Source organism: Pituophis catenifer, unplaced genomic scaffold (assembly GCF_029215685.1).
Source record: "Pituophis catenifer annectens isolate HBS135680 unplaced genomic scaffold, rPitCat1.0.hap2 SCAF_1, whole genome shotgun sequence".
In the NCBI taxonomy this organism is placed as follows: domain Eukaryota; kingdom Metazoa; phylum Chordata; class Lepidosauria; order Squamata; family Colubridae; genus Pituophis; species Pituophis catenifer.
The window spans coordinates 107,322,056-107,338,304 of NW_027256881.1; the positions used below are offsets into that span (position 1 = coordinate 107,322,056).

Below are 16,249 nucleotides of genomic sequence, written 5' to 3' on the forward strand. Positions count from 1 at the left end.
AGTGTTTCTTAACTTTGGGAACTTCTAGGACTTCAACGCCCAGAATTCCCCAGCCAACCGGAAGTTGAAGCCCACATATCTTAAAAAGGCCAAGGACACTGCTAGAGACACTACAACTGAATATCTTAACATATAATTCAATCATATCACACTAAGCCAAGCAGGATCAGAATTGCCTAGATTGGGACAGGAGACAGTAGCAAAGGCAAGGCTGTAGTATGGACTAAATATTTTAACATTAATTATCAACAACTGGATGGCAGTGAGCTAAAAAGCTGAATCTATAAGCTCTTTAAAGAAAAGTGGGATATAAAGCCAGTACAGAGGTACAATTCATGCCAACATCACTGGATGGTATACAGTGTTTTGGTGATGGGCTCTCTGTACTCTTCAGTGGTGGTCAGTAAAGGTAAAGGTTCCCCTCACACATATGTGCTAGTCGTTCCCGACTCTAGAGGGTGGTGCTCATCTCCGTTTCAAAGCCGAAGAGCCAGCGCTGTCCGAAGACGTCTCTGTGGTCATGTGGCCGGCATGACTAAACGCCAAAGGGGCACGGAACGCTGCTACCTTCCCACCAAAGGTGGTTCCTATTTTTCTACTTGCATTTTTTATGTGCTTTCGAACTGCTAGGTTGGCAGAAGCTGGGACAAGTAAAAGGAGCTCACCCTGTTACCCGGCACTAGGGATTCGAACTACTGAACTGCCGACCTGATCGACAAGCTCAGCGTCTTAGCCACTGAGCCACTGCGTCCCCAGTGGTCAGTAGTACAGCTAAAAAAACAAAAGAATCAGGGTTGGAAAATCTGTGGGAAACATGCTGATTCTCCACATGTTGTTGATAGATAACCAGGCAGCGCAAAGCAGTCGAAAGAAGCATTTTGCAAGGCAAGCTAGCACAAATAAAATCCTGTGTCTTGCAAGGCTCACCTGGCCAATTTCAAAAGCTGTTCCCGGTTGTCTCCACATCATCTGCAGGGAATATTTCCGCTGAGACTGCCTTCTAGGCAAAGGACTGTCAAAACAGCCACAAAAGCCTCGCAAGGGGCATGGCTGATTTAAGCTCTTGTTTCACTTTCAGAATTGTGTAGTTTGAAGCCCTGTGCCCACGTTCCAGGCCTTTGTGCCTTTTGGGGATCCTACAGACTCATTTACTAAAATTCAGGGATGTGGTTTTCCGCCATTTTGAGCCAGGTTTCTTACAAAGATGTAGTGTTTGCTTAGGTAATTTAAACAGATCCCAAACACCATACAAAAGTCCAAGAAGCCCAAAGCCTATACAGGTAATCCTCAGGTTACAATCTTCCTTTTAGCGCCCATTTGAAAGTGGCAACAGCACTGAAAAAAAGTGACTTAGGATCAATCTTCACACCTATGACCATTGCAGCATCTCTATGGTCACATTCGGGTGCTTGGCAACTAGTACATATTTGCGACAGCTGCAATGACAGCGTGTGATCGCCATTTGCAACTTTCTCAGCTGGATGACCTTGGGTTGGTCACTTTCTGTCAACCCAAAGAATGAGGCAATGGCAAACCGCTTCTGGAAAACCTGGCCAAGGAAACTGTGTGGACTTGTCCAGGCCGTATTTGAGAGTCGGACATGATTGAACAGAAGAAATAAAACAACAAAAATTGCAGTGATGTTTTTATGGCTAGTTATCCATTGTAATATTTGTTTCCGAGAGTCGTAATGCAAATTATGTATTTGCATTGGGGTTCTTGAAAATGGAAAGCATTCCATTCTATAGGCAGAGCTTTAAAATAGAGTTCTCTAAAAGTTCAGAAATGAAGCTGAAATTCTCAGAAGTAGATAATGCGAGAGAGAGAAAATACAAAAGCTCTAATCCCTCTCAAATTGGGTTGGCAATAATTGGACATCTTCCCTGTGAACTGTTTCTATAATTGGAAATGTGAGGAAAAGAGTGCTGCAGCAACATGCAGTTCCAAACAACAGCTGCCCCAGAAATGATAAAAATAGTGGCAGTGACTTTTTTTAGGCTTCGAATGAAAATTAAGTTCCTTCCCCAGAAGTAGGTTTAGTGGAATTCAGTGGGGATCCTGTCCGTACTTTGTGTTCAAAGTATCTAAAATGAAAATGCCAAGACTCTAAACAACCTGATTGAAAAACACATTCATCTTTCACCTTCTTGACAGTAATGAAATCTATTATAATTTTTAAGAAAGAGTTATAGCCATAGGCTATAAGATAAATGAAAGTATGACTTGCACCTGAAAGAAGTCCTGGTTTTTTTGAGTCCTGAATCAATGGAATGAATACTCTGCCAATTTAATGTAACAATTTCCTTACTGCAGGGTATGTACAGCAAAACTAGAGGATTCATAGTTGGGAACTACAATTTCATTCATGTGCTTCTTTGCTGTCTACAGGCAGCTCATTTCCACACAGCATGGAAAAATTGCAACATCTTGCAGCAGTGCTGGAAGCCATAAACCAGTAGCTCTTACTGCCATGCCTTCATAAATGGCTTCCATTGTGAGAACAGCCAGTCAGAAAAGCCCAATTTATCATAAGACACATTGCTTCTCAACCACTATGGGGTAGGGAGACAGAATGATGAAGGCATTCTGAAGGAATGATGACCAGGCCCATTATGATGGAGAACTCATCTATGAAAAGCCATCAATGGAAAAGGTGACTGAGCCTGACTAGGTGACTCAGTGGCTAAGACACTGAGCTTGTCGATCAGAAAGTTTGGCGGTTCGAATCCCTAGTACAGGTCTCCTGCATGAGCAAGGGGTTGGGCTAGATGACCTCTAAGGTCCCTTCCAACTCTGTTAGCGTTAAAATCCTTTATTATTTCCAAAGCTAGCAGCCACAATGATGTCTCCTGGATTTAAAGCAGGGGTCTCTTACCTTGGCAACTGTGGGCTTCAATTCCCAGAATTCCTCAGAAGTCTTAAAGTTGCCAAGGTTGGAGGCCTCTGATTTAGAGATAAAAGAGCCACAGGATTTCAAAGTGCTTACACAGAATAAGACTGTAAGAAAAGGTAGGCTATCCATGGGCATATGCCTAATGGACATAAAAACTGAAGGGCCTGATAATTATACAATTGATTAGGGGAACAGATGATAATAAAAATGAGATGGGTGATCACCCTTGAAGGGAGAAATGGCAACCTTTTCCTTAACTAACCTAATTAATAAATATTCTAACAAGCCAGCCTTCAGAATTACGCAGGCAAGGGAAGTGACCAAGGTAGGATTTCTTTTGCTCATTTCTTGTTTATTTACTTCTTTATTTTGCATAACTGCAACGAGAATGCTACATATCCTTGATGCCAATTAGTTTTATAGGAAATTGGAGGTCATTATTTTGTGTCAAAGGAAATAATCTTTATCAAACTTTTTTTCCCAAACCCTTGACTGGAGCAAAGGTCTGCATTTTTCCTAGGAGGTAATCAAAGTATAATGTACACATTTATATAACTAATAGTATTTGCATGCTATAACTTCCCACCCTTTATACACTTGTTATGATGTCACATCAGTGGTGGGTTGCTCCCGGTTCTGTCCGGTTCTATAGAACTGGTAGTAAAACCGGTGGGAGGCTCCGCCCACTCGCCATGACATCATTGGTGATCTGTGCATGTGCAGAAGAGCGTGCATGCGCGTGAAGCGAGCACCCGCGCACTCTCCCTGCAAACCGGTAGTAAAGGTAAGTGGAACCCACCCCTGTGATCACATGCACATATAAAAGAGGCAGAGCTTGCACTGTGACATTGAAGTGCTGCTTTCATCATTCAGGCAAAGCTCCTGAGATGGTGGTGTCCATGTTCTTCTACAAGTTTAGTATCTTTAAGGACTGGAAACTTGTTCTTGGAGGACTAAGAACCCACCCAATTTATGATGCGATGTTATAATGCAAAAGCAACTAAACAGCACAATATCCCAAAAGAGATGTCTTTGTTTTGATTCTAATGCTATTAAGGATTAACAAATTATTGAAAGCTATTAAAAAATATAATTTACTGCCCAATTTTGCATGTTTTCATCTGACATTATTGTGACTAATCATTGTAGGCTTTATTTAAATAGGGAAATTTTTTTTTTAAAAAAAAAAATGACCGAGATGAGTTGCTATTGCTGGTATAAAGATCCTGCAAATTTACCGCCAGATGGTTTTACAACTGAGTTTAATTTAACTGTATTTTGCACTATGGGTGCATCTCAACAGCAGACAGAATTATATCAGTTTATGCTTTAAAAGGAGAAGAAAACTTAAATGCATATATTCTTCCTAATAAATACAAAAACTAGATCTTTGTGATGCTTCATACAGTGTTATATAATTCATCTTCTACACATATACCAAATATGAGAGCACTTGAACTCCTTTTTTTGAGAGGCAGAGATTATGCCCCTCTCCTGTCCTGGAAAAATACTATTTTTTCTTACCTTTACTGTAAGCCATTATTTCCATGGAGACAGTAAGTCCACAACAATCTACCCTGCTCAAAAATAAACAGAATGGTCTTATCTTCTTCTGCCTGTCTACAAGGTTGTACCAGCTGCTAGACCTTTTAATACTTTTTTATTGATGTTTTATGGGTGGTGGGCCAAAAGGGAAATTGATTTATTTGCGGTTGAAACATGGGTGAATGTAATGAGCATAAATTACAAATCCATTGAAAAGATGGATTTGTAAAAAATAAAAACCAGATACATTACAATGCCCATAACAGAAAAAGTAATGCTGCTTGCTTAAAAGTGAATTTATTTTCTTTGTAGAGCTCAATTTTTCTTTTTACAAAGAACTAAGGAAGTTGAAAGCAACCTCTTTCCTCCTTCATCATCTCTTCAGATTCAGAAGTCATCTGGCAGATGGATGGATTCCTATTATAAACTAAAATGTTAACTCATACCCCCAGTAAGAAGCACTGTGGAAAACTTTATACGCATGTATAGCAAACAAAAGGGGACATGGTGGCTCAGTGGCTAAGATGCTGAGCTTGTCGATTGGAAGGTCGGCAGTTCAGCAGTTCAAATCCCTAGTGCCGCGTAACGGGATAAACTCCCGTTACTTGTCCCAGCTTCTGTCAACCTAGCAGTTCGAAAGCACGTAAAAAATGCAAGTAGAAAAATAGGGACCACCTTTGGTGGGAAGGTAACAGCGTTCCGTGCGCCTTTGGCATTTAGTCATGCCGGCCACATGACCACGGAGACTTCTTCGGACAGCACTGGCTCTTCGGCTTAGAAACAGAGATCCACACCACCCACTACAGTCGGGAATGACTAGCACATATGTGCAAGGGGAACATTTACCTTTTTATAGAAAACAAACGAATATAAACCCAAAGCCATGATCAATTTTAATGTTTATTATAAAAGCGTGAAAACATTAATGAAGGAAAAAAAGGGGGTACCATGAGGTTCTGAATGTGAAAGAAGACATTATTTGGTCCAGTTAAAAGTGGGTAGCAATAGCAATAGCAATAGCAGTTAGGCTACTATACCATCCCATAGCACTTTACATCACTCTCTGGGAAGTTTACAATGTCAGCATTATTAGCATATTGCCCCCCAACAATTTGGGTCCTCATTTTACCAACCCTGGAAGAATGGAAGGCTGAGTCAACCTCGAACCTCATTGAACTCCAGGCTGTGGGCAGAGTGTGCCTGCAATAGTGCACTTTAACCACTGTGCCACAGGCAATCATTGAGAAAAAAGTATACAAGAAAGAGAAGAAAGAAGTAAAAGTTATGAGAACCGAAATAAAGGAACTGTAGGAAAAGAAAATACAATCTCATATGAAAAAAAATAAATAGATGAATTGATCTCCCAACAAAATGGATGGAAACTGAATGTAAAGAAAGAATGGAAAACTGAACTACATTTGTGAATGCCTCAGAAACATGAGAAGATATACAAATAGGGCATATGAAAAAAAATGATACTAGTTGAAATAATGAAGTTAAAAGGACTAAATATGAAGAATATGCATATGACAGAATGACTGCTACAAAAACAAGGATGATATAGATATTTTGACAGACATTATAATGTGAGTATAAAGAAAAAGCTACTTGGAAAGAATGTAGTCACAGAGAGAAATGAGCAGTTAAAATTAAAAGTAAGTACAGGTACTGTAATCCTCCACTTACAACCTCAATTGAGCTCCACATTTATGTTGCTAAATGAGAAATTTGTTAAGTGAATTTTGCCCCTTTTTACGACTTCCCATGCCACGTTTGTTAAGTGAATCACCGCAGTTGTTAAATTAGTCACATGGTTGTTAAGTGAATTTGGTTTCCCCATTGACTGTGCTTGTCAGAAGGTTGCAAAAGAGAATCACGTGTCCACAGAACACTGCAACAGTCATATATGTGAGTTAATTGTCAAGCATCTGAATGTAAATCATGTGACCGTGGGGATGCTGCAAAGGTCATAAGTGTGAAAAATGGTTCTAAGTCATTAAGCGAACTGTTGTAAGTCGAGGACTACCTGTATGCAGAGCAATTCTGATGATAGTAAATACTGTCTTGAATGTGATGCAAAAGGGTCAACAAGGAGCCTTTACTAGAGTGAATGAGACTGAAAATAAAAGTGTTGAAAGTGAAGTGAAGCAATTCTGGAAAGAAGTAATTTAATGTTTTATATAGAAATGATGGTGATATGCCAAAGACTGAACTGAAATGATTGCTGCAAATGTTAGTATCTAAGAAACAAAAACGATGAAAAGGAAATTATGAAATATGAAAATGTTGAAAAATGATACAGCTGCATCTGCCAAGAGTATAGCTGGAGAAATGTTGCCACATGCATGGGATTTGTTAAGGAGTAGTTATGCCACATGTATGGGAAGATCACATAGGTGCCTAATTATTGGAAGAATGTTGTTCCCACTAAGCAAAGGGAAAGTTAACAACAAAAAGTACAAAAACTTAGAAAGATTAATTGGTTGAGTTGCCTGTGGAGTTCTTTGTCAGAGTTGTCCAGGTGGTTGCCAGATGTCAACATTGGTTTGAAGGAACAGAGGGGGGGGGAGGGAGAGGGAGAGAGAGAGAGAGAGAGAGAAAGAGAAAGGGAGGGAGGGAGAGAGAGAGAGGGAGGGAGGGAGAGAGAGAGAGAGAGAGAGAGAGAAAGAGAAAGGGAGGGAGGGAGAGAGAGAGAGGGAGGGAGGGAGAGAGAGAGAGAGAGAGAGAGAGAGAAGTTTTATAGCTTATACCCTTGGGCTAGATGGGAAACTTGGCAGAGTTCCTACCAATTTCACAATTAAAATTTAAGAAAAGAAGAGACTAACATTTTACTCTCCTTTTGACAATTGTGTTAAAAACAATAACAAAGAACTGTCAGCTCCTGAATCTGAAAAGAAAAACAACCCTCCCCACAACTTTCATGGCTAGCCTCCCAAATCAAAATTGTTACTAAAAGAAGAGAGCAAAAACTGAAGCTGTGGGTATGCACACCAGAGCACACATCAGCCAGTTGGCATAGAGTCAACAGAGGAAGCCAGAATGAAGCACAGCAGGTGGACCAGACAGACAGGAGAAAGGGAAAAGGCTACTTTTGATTCAGAGAATGAAAACTCAGCTGGAGGTCACCTTCCCAGCAGCCTAAGGGCAGGGTGAGGACAATGCAATTATCCCTGCCCTCCTAAAATTGTAGGGGCTCTGTCCTGACAAAACAGCAAGGGCAGATCAGTCCATAGAGACCTTGATAGCTTTATAAATCAAGCTGTCTTCCAAGACCTGGTTTAATCTTCGCCTATCTCCCACAACCTTTACAAAACAAAGATAATCACAAAATGAAAGCAAGCGTGCTTTTCCTGTTCATTGAAATGGAAGCACTGTTATGTAAAATGTCTAACTTGACTTCGTCCTCTGTTGTGAGGGGACAGTGGACCGGTCCTGTTGAAAATGTTCTTGAGACTCCCATTCCATGTCTCTCCCCTGGACCTTCTATATGGACCCCTAGGATATGGTTGCTTCCATCCTCTGTGGTCAAGATGTATTCCGCAGCGGAGCTTCTTGGTCTGCGAGACTCCCCCCTCTCGCAGGCTTGGCCCTCCACTCTATCGAGGGCCTACCTCGATGACGGGCTTTGGAACCCCGAGAGGTGGCATGCCGCAAAGAGGGGGTTGTGGGGTTTTTTAAAATTGTCTTTTTGTAATCTTTTAAGGGGCTTAGGGCGGGGGGGTGGGGAGGGAGGGGCATAGGTCAGGCCCGTTACAGGGGCATGGAATGGAAGGCGGGGAGCGGGGTGTGGAGGAGCTCAGTGTGGATAGGGTGGAGGGCAGTTCTATCAGGACCGTGGTTGGGAGGGGCAGATATGGCGGGAGTAGGGGGCCACATCAGGTGGTGGGGGCACGCACCCGCTATCTTCAAGCGGTGGCATGCCTCGGCCCCCATGACTCTTCTCGTCTCCCCGGCTGTCCAGAGTCTCAGAGCCCAGGCCTTAGACTGATGTTGTGCAATGCCAGGTCCATGGTTAATAAGGCCCCCCTCATTTGTGAGCTAATACAGGAGGGGGGTGCGAACCTGGCAGGTATTACAGAGACCTGGTTGGGCCAAGAGGGGGGGGTCCCCCTCGTAGAGATGTGCCCACCAGGTTTCCGCGCATTCCATCAGCCAAGGGCCCAGGGCAGGGGTGGGGGGGGTGGCGGTCGTTATAAAGGAAGATCTTGATCCGAGGGAGGCCACTGTACCTCAGATAGCCGGATGTGAGTCTCTCCTGGTGAAGTGGGGCCATGGGATGCAGGTGGGCTTGCTGATCGCGTACCTGGCTCCCTGCCATGTGACAGCGGCCCTGCCCGAGCTTCTCAACGTTATTGCCGGGGTGGCGGTTGATACCCCCAGACTGTTGGTCATGGGGGATTTCAACCTGCCCTCTGCCGGTGGGGCGTCTGGGATGGCTCGGGAGTTTATGGCTTCCATGACAGCCATGGACCTGACACAACTAATTCATGGCCCCACTCACGTGGGAGGACACACTCTGGACTTGGTTTTTATCTCTGGTCAGTGGTGGAGTGGTCTGGATATAGGGGATATAGTTATTGAACCCCTGTCATGGTCGGACCATTCTCTCCTGAGACTGGACCTTTCGACCGCTGCACCCCACTGCAGGGAGGCGGAACCGACCAGGTGGTTCCGCCCCAGGCGCCTGATGGATCCTGATAGGTTCCAGAGGAGCTTGGGCCAGTTTCTGAAACTCTGGCTCATGACTCGGCTGAAGATCTGGTGGCTGCCTAGGATAGGACAGCCGCTGGTGCTCTGGACCGAGTCATGCCTTTGCGGCCTCTGACCCGACGCCGAACCTGCCCGGCCCCTTGGTTTTCCGAGGAGCTGAGGGAGATGAAGCGCCGGAAAAGACGCCTAGAGAGTGGTTGGAGGGCTAGTCGCTCCGAATCCGACCGAACACTAGTTAGGTCTCATATTAAGACCTATCTAGTGGCGATAAAAGCGGCAAAGCGTAACCACTTTTCCGCTCTTATTGCATCGGCAGATAACCGCCCAGCCGCCTTGTTTAGGGTGACCCGCTCCCTCCTATATCAGGGAGCGCGGGAAGACCCCTTGCAAGGGCAGGCTGAGGATTTTGCACAGTATCTGCACGATAAAATCGCTCAGATTCGGGAAGGCTTGGACTCTGACTGGGTAGATCGCGGTGGGGTGACTGAGGCTGGTCTTGAGAATGTTACCTGGGATGAGTTCGACCCTGTGACTCCTGAGGACGTGGACAGGATCCTGGGGAGGTTAAACGCAACCACATGTTTATTGGACCCGTGCCCCTCCTGGCTGGTACTGGCCACCCGGGAGGTAACACGAGGCTGGCTCCAGAGGATCATAAATGCTTCTCTGAGAGAGGGTTTCTTGCCTCCCGCCTTGAAAGAGGCGGTGGTGAGGCCCCTCCTCAAGAAGCCTTCTCTGGACCCGGCTGTTTTGGCAAACTATCGTCCGGTCTCCAACCTTCGCTTTGTTGCGAAGGTTGTGGAGAGTGTGGTTGTGCGACAGCTCCCACAGTTCCTGGATGAAACCGTCTATCTAGATCCGTGCCAGTCCGGCTTCAGGCCTGGGTACAGCACGGAGACGGCATTGGTCGCATTGGTGGATGATCTCTGGAGGGCTCGGGACAGGGGTTGTTCCTCTGTTCTGGTCCTGTTAGACCTCTCAGCGGCTTTTGATACCATCGACCATGGTATCATGCTGCGCCGGCTGGAGGGATTGGGGGTGGGAGGCACCGTGTTGCAGTGGTTCTCCTCCTATCTCTCTGACCGGTCGCAGTCTGTGTTGGCAGGGGGGCAGAGGTCGACCTCGAGGCGCCTTGCTTGCGGGGTGCCGCAAGGGTCGGTTCTCTCGCCGCTCCTGTTCAACATTTATGTGAAGCCGCTGGGTGAGATCATCTGTGGTTTTGGGGTGCGATGCCATCTGTACGCTGATGACACTCAGCTGTACATTTCCACCCCAGACCACCCCAATGATGCCCTCGAAGTGATGTCCCAGTGTCTGGAGGCCGTGCAGGTCTGGATGGGGAGGAATAGGCTTCGGCTCAACCCTTCCAAGACCGAGTGGCTGTGGATGCCGGCGTCCCGGTATAGCCAGCTGGTGCCATCGCTGGCTATTGGGGGCGAGTCACTGACCCCCACAGAGGGGGCTCGCAACTTGGGCGTCCTCCTGGACACATGGCTGTCTTTAGAAGAGCATATGACGGCCGTGGCCAGGGGGGCTTTTTATCAGGTTCGCCTGATACGCCAGTTGCGCCCCTTTCTGGATCGGGACTCCTTGTGCACAGTCACTCATGCCTTGGTTACGTCACGCCTGGACTACTGTAACGCTCTCTACATGGGGCTCCCCCTGAGGAGCACCCGGAGGCTCCAGCTGGTGCAGAATGCGGCCGCGCGGGTGATTATGGGAGTGACGTGGCGCTCCCACGTAACACCTCTCCTGCGCGAGCTGCATTGGCTCCCGGTGGTCTTCCGGGTGCGCTTTAAGGTGTTGGTTCTCATCTTTAAAGCGCTCCATGGCTTAGGGCCAGGGTATTTGCGAGACCGCCTGCTGCTACCGATAACCTCCCACCGGCCAATACGCTCTCACAGACAGGGCCTCCTCGGGGTGCCATCGGTCAGGCAATGTCGCCTGGTGGCCCCCAGGGGGCGAGCCTTCTCTGTGGGGGCACCCGCCCTGTGGAATGAGCTGCCTCCTGGAATACGATTGATCCCGGACCTCCGGACCTTCCGTAAAGCCCTGAAGATGTTTTTATTTCATCAAGCCGGCCTAGCCTAAATGGTTTTTTAATTGGGATTTTAAATTTTATGGATTTGGGGTTTTAAATCTGGGTAGCCAATGATTTAATTCTTTTAATTATCTTAACTTTTGCATTTGTATGTTTTTTAATTTTGGCTGTTCACCGCCCTGAGTCCCTTCTGGGAGAAGGGCGGTATACAAATTAAAATAATAATAATAATAATAATAATAATAATAATAATAATAATAATAATAATAAAACCCAAATTATCGTGTTATGCGGATGCAGATTGGGCAGGAGATATTAAAAACAGAAAAAGTACTTCTGGATATGTATTTTTTCTCAATAATTGCCCAATCCATTGGTATACAGGAAAACAAAAACTAGTAGCTACCTCCACCACCGAGGCAGAATTCATTTGTCTATCTAAAGCAGCAAATAATCTAATTTGGTTTGATGACTTGCTCAGTGACATATGGACAGAACCATCATATCCTATAATTATTTACGAGGATAATAAAGCTGCCATTGAAATCTCAAATTCTGATGCCATTGGACAAAGGTCAAGGCACATAGATATTAAATGTAAGCACGTTAGACAGTTCTCAGAAATCGGATTCATTAAAGCTATACATTGTGACACTGAGGAACAAGTAGCTGACATACTTACCAAACCTTTACCCAACAAGCAACACTCATACCTCATGTCAAAATTTCACGTTTGTATATAAACCATTTATCTTCATGTTCATCAATATTAATTTTTTTAGATATATATGTATATATTATATACAAGCCATCAGTTAGACATTTAGAGGGGGTTTTGTTATGTAAAATGTCTAACTTGTTTATATCTTGTCTGTATCTCTACCTTCTTACATTTCTGCAAGGGTTAACAATAATACACGCCCCCTCATTTCCATAATCCTACCTGATTCCTGACTCCTCCCCTCGGGTATAAAAAGCTCTCTCTGAGGTAAATCTGTGCTGTTCCAGTTGTGTATCTAAAAGAGAGAAACATAACGTTAAAGGTCTAATGATTAAAGAGGCCTAGGATCTATCCAGGTCTAAAATAAAAGATTGAAAATAAAATACATTTTGATTAGTGAGTTATTGGGCTAGAACCATCGACTTTAACAAGCACAATTAGTGCTAAAAGGAATAAGCAGGAATTTTTTGAGGTAGGACATCTTGGTGAAAATTAAGACATAGGAGTGCTGCTTCAAGACATTTTCTTCATCAGATTCACAGTGGGTAGACTCATGGCAGATGTAAACTGGGAGAGAGGGAAAGACAGGATAGTTATGCAAAAACAAATTACCTGAGAGACAGATTAACAGTATCTGATCCATTTAACAGTAATGTGTTAATTGCAGTTTCTGAGATTGCCTGAAACTTTTTGATGGATGAGAGTTCAGTCTACATTAGTCTAGCCCAGTGATGGCGAATCTTTTTTTCCTCAGGTGCTGAAAGTGATAGTGCGTGTTTGCCCACACCCATAATTCAATGTCCCCCGTGCCCTGCCCCCTGCGCATGTATTCGCGCTTCCCCTGCGCCCCGTTTTGGGCCTAGCAGGCTTCCTTGAAGCCTCTGGAGGCCAGAAATGGTCTGTTTCCAGACTTCCGGGTGGCCCGGTAGGCCCGTTTTTCACCCTCCCCAGGCTCTAGAGGCTTTTCTGGAGCCTGGGGAGGGCAAAAATGGCCTCTCAGAGCCTCCGTGCGAGCCCTATACTTACCTGGCATCCGAAGTGGGCTGTTTGGAGACTCCTGGGAGGGGAGGGGGGGCGTGGCGGGGCCAGCTGAAAATCAGCTGGCCGGTGCACACATGCGCACTGGAGCTGAGCTAGGGCAATGGCTCACATGCCCACAGATATGGCTCTGCGTGCCACCTAGGTTCGCCATCATGGGTCTAGCCATTCTATATTAAACTGTTAAATTGTTAAAAATGTTAAAAATTGCAAGTTAGAAAAGGAGCTACTAGACGCCATGGCTCTCCTCCTACAAAGACATTTTCTGTATCTGAATCAGAATTCAGACACCTGCTGGCAGTCCCATATTTTTCTAGAATTAGTGATTTAGAGCAAAACTGTGCTTTCAACGGAAGGATTTCAAACATCACACAGAGAGTGTACTGTATGTTAAGCAAACTGAAAAACAGGAGTTTGGAGAAGTATTTAGCTGAATCGCTATTTTTCCTTTGATATCAAACTCTAATTGTCTAAATCCCTCTAAGGAGAATGCCACAATTTTACTCTTAGTCACTCCTTTTGTTCATTTCTTGGCATGTTTTTCCTAAAGGGCTCAGTAATTGCCCATCCAAATGGTGCTGACAGAATGCTTGTTTTGAGGGCTAATGTTTGTGCAGATTTTTTAAAAATAACTGCTATGAACTTGCATACATTTCCATCTTAATAGTTCCAACAGAAAAAGCTCGTTAATTATTGCCAAAGCTTCTAAAGGCTTGGAGCTGCTGTGTGTGTGAATGCTTATGATCACTTAATGAATTTTCTTTCTGCTCTTTTGCAATCTATGGGCATTTCTATTTTCTTCAGTTTGAATTGACCCAGGGCGTTTTGATCCTTATAATGTATTTCCATGGATGTGCCTTTGTGATAGTCATGCTCGTCATTTTCATGAAATGCTTTTTGGCACATGGATGCAATAACACTTATTGTTTTGTTATTTTCATTTTGTTTATTATTTATTCTTTATTTATTTCTCACCTTTATTATTTTTTATTAATAACTCAAGACAGCAAACATGCCTAATACTCCTTCCTCATCTTATTTCCCCACAACAGCAACCCTATGGGAGTAAGCTGCACAGAGACAGAATGACTGGACCAAAGTCACCCAGCCAGGCCTAAGGCAGGACTAGATCTCAGTCATCTGAACTTTTTTTTTCATATGGATTTTATTGACTTCACAGGCTTTCCAACAAATAAAGTGAGCTGGAGCCTCGGAAGCGCCTCTGCCCTTGAAAGTCTTCGGATTAGCAACCGAGCCAAGGATCCGGGTAGTTTTTCCTCATCAGGAAGTTGATCTTTCTGCCCATTTCAGAGTTATAGATTCTCTGGCATGCTTCGTAGGCCTCCTGCCGCCTCTTCTGGCACGGCTTCTCATAATACCGCTTGCGCTTAACGTGGTCGATAATTCCATCCACAGTGAGGACTCTGGTGAGGACGCGGTAGGCCAGCTCCACATCTCCACCTGGGACCATCACGGTCTGGGCGAGGAACTTGGTGTGGTGCACCATCTCCACCCCACGGACATCCGGTGGGGCCGGGAAGCACCTCTCACTGCAGCCTGGGGATTTTCAGTCATCTGAACTTCTATCCTGGTGTCTTAATCATGAGACCACACTGGCATTTTTAAATTTCCTTCAAAAAAAATGAAGATAATAAAAACTGAACAAAATTATTCATTCTTTCAATTAGACATCAAATGAGAAATTCATGAAAAATGGAAGTGAGGCACTATTTCTTTGATTTTTTTTTCCTGTAGCTCATCCACTAAAGACACTAAAAATTAGTTTCACTTTTAATTTGATTTGTACAACCACTTTTGAATTTTTTTAGTTTAAATAGATAAAGTATCCCATTTTCTAGGCTAGCTTGCTAGGACTTAGATGAAAGACCACCAAGAACTATAGTGAGAAGTTGAAAAACTATCCAGAAGAAGAGAATGGCAACCATTTCCATAATGTTGCCAACAAAGTAGCTTGGTTGTGTTAATATAGTAATCTGTATCCAAGCTCAATTTAAGGAAGAATTTACCTCATATTTGAGATCCAGTGTGGCATTGTGATCAACTAGGACTGGAGACACACAAACTCAAATCCAACCTCATCCGTAGAGTCTCAGAAGGTAACTTGGGGCTACTTCCTCCCTGCCAACCAAATATCCTCATTGTTTTTTTTGTGTGTTTTTTTGTAAATGTATAAAATAAAAAATAAAACACTTGAAAAAAATAAAGGGAGAATCCTTGTATAAGCCAGCCTGAGTTCCTGGAGAAAAGGAAATTTGGTGATCCGAGTCAAAAATATCAAAAAATATCCACTTTCAGAAAGGACATCTTCAATAAGGAATATGCTACTTTCTTCAAATCAGAAGCTATTGCTGTATATCTAATTCATTCCTCAAAGAAGAGTTTATTATAACCAGAATCCACTTGCTCACACTCTGTTTATATTTTCCCCAAAAAGTCAAGAGGGAAGTGGCTCAAACTCAAACTACAAAGAACTCTATCCACTTCCTTAGGTTCCAGAAGCTCAAAAAATCCCAGTGGAAAACCCCAAACTGTGTCTCACTCAGCATTGTTAATTGTGCCAAACAGGCATTCAACCCAAAGTATACACAAGTGATTTGAAGCAATAAGCAACCCATAAAATAATCTGGTATTCCTTCACAAATTTCAGTTCATGTTTTCTTAAAAGGATCAGAGATACTTTGGCAATAGCAATAGCACTTAGACTTATATACTGCTTCACAGTGCTTTACAGCCCTCTCTATGCAGTTTACAGAGTCAGCATATTGCCTCCAACAATCTGGGTCCTCATTTTACTGATCTCAGAAGGATGGAAGGCTGAGCCAACCTTGAGCCTGGTGAGATTCAATCTGCCAAATTGCAGGTAGCTGGCAGTCAGCAGAAATAGCCTGCAGTAGTGCACTCTAACCACTGCGCCATTGCAGCAAGATGAATTAACCATGGAGAAGAACTAAAGTTTTATTTCCATGTACTGTCTGTAGCAAAGGATGGATGTTAATATCCTCCTCACTTCAGAGCCTATCTCATCTATTGTGTTCTGAAGTAAAGATCAAATGAAGCATGTGCTCTCTCTTGGATATGTTGACGCCTTGATTACTTGTGACAAGCCAAAACTAATGATTATATTAGTTATAATAGATTATAATTATAATCTAATTATAATAGATTATAATCAGTAGGAATACTTGTCGTGTGTTTAAGTGTTAAAAATGCCATTTCATCTACAACTTTTGGAGGATTTCAGGTGAGCAAATCCAAGGCTTTGTGAGGGGACACAGAAGAC

General features: G+C 43.8%; 1 pseudogene; it reads right to left on the reverse strand.

The window, feature by feature from the left end:
* Positions 1-14,191: 14,191 nt before the first annotated feature.
* Positions 14,192-14,455, reverse strand: LOC139324170 (small ribosomal subunit protein bS21m pseudogene; annotated as a pseudogene).
* Positions 14,456-16,249: the final 1,794 nt, after the last annotated feature.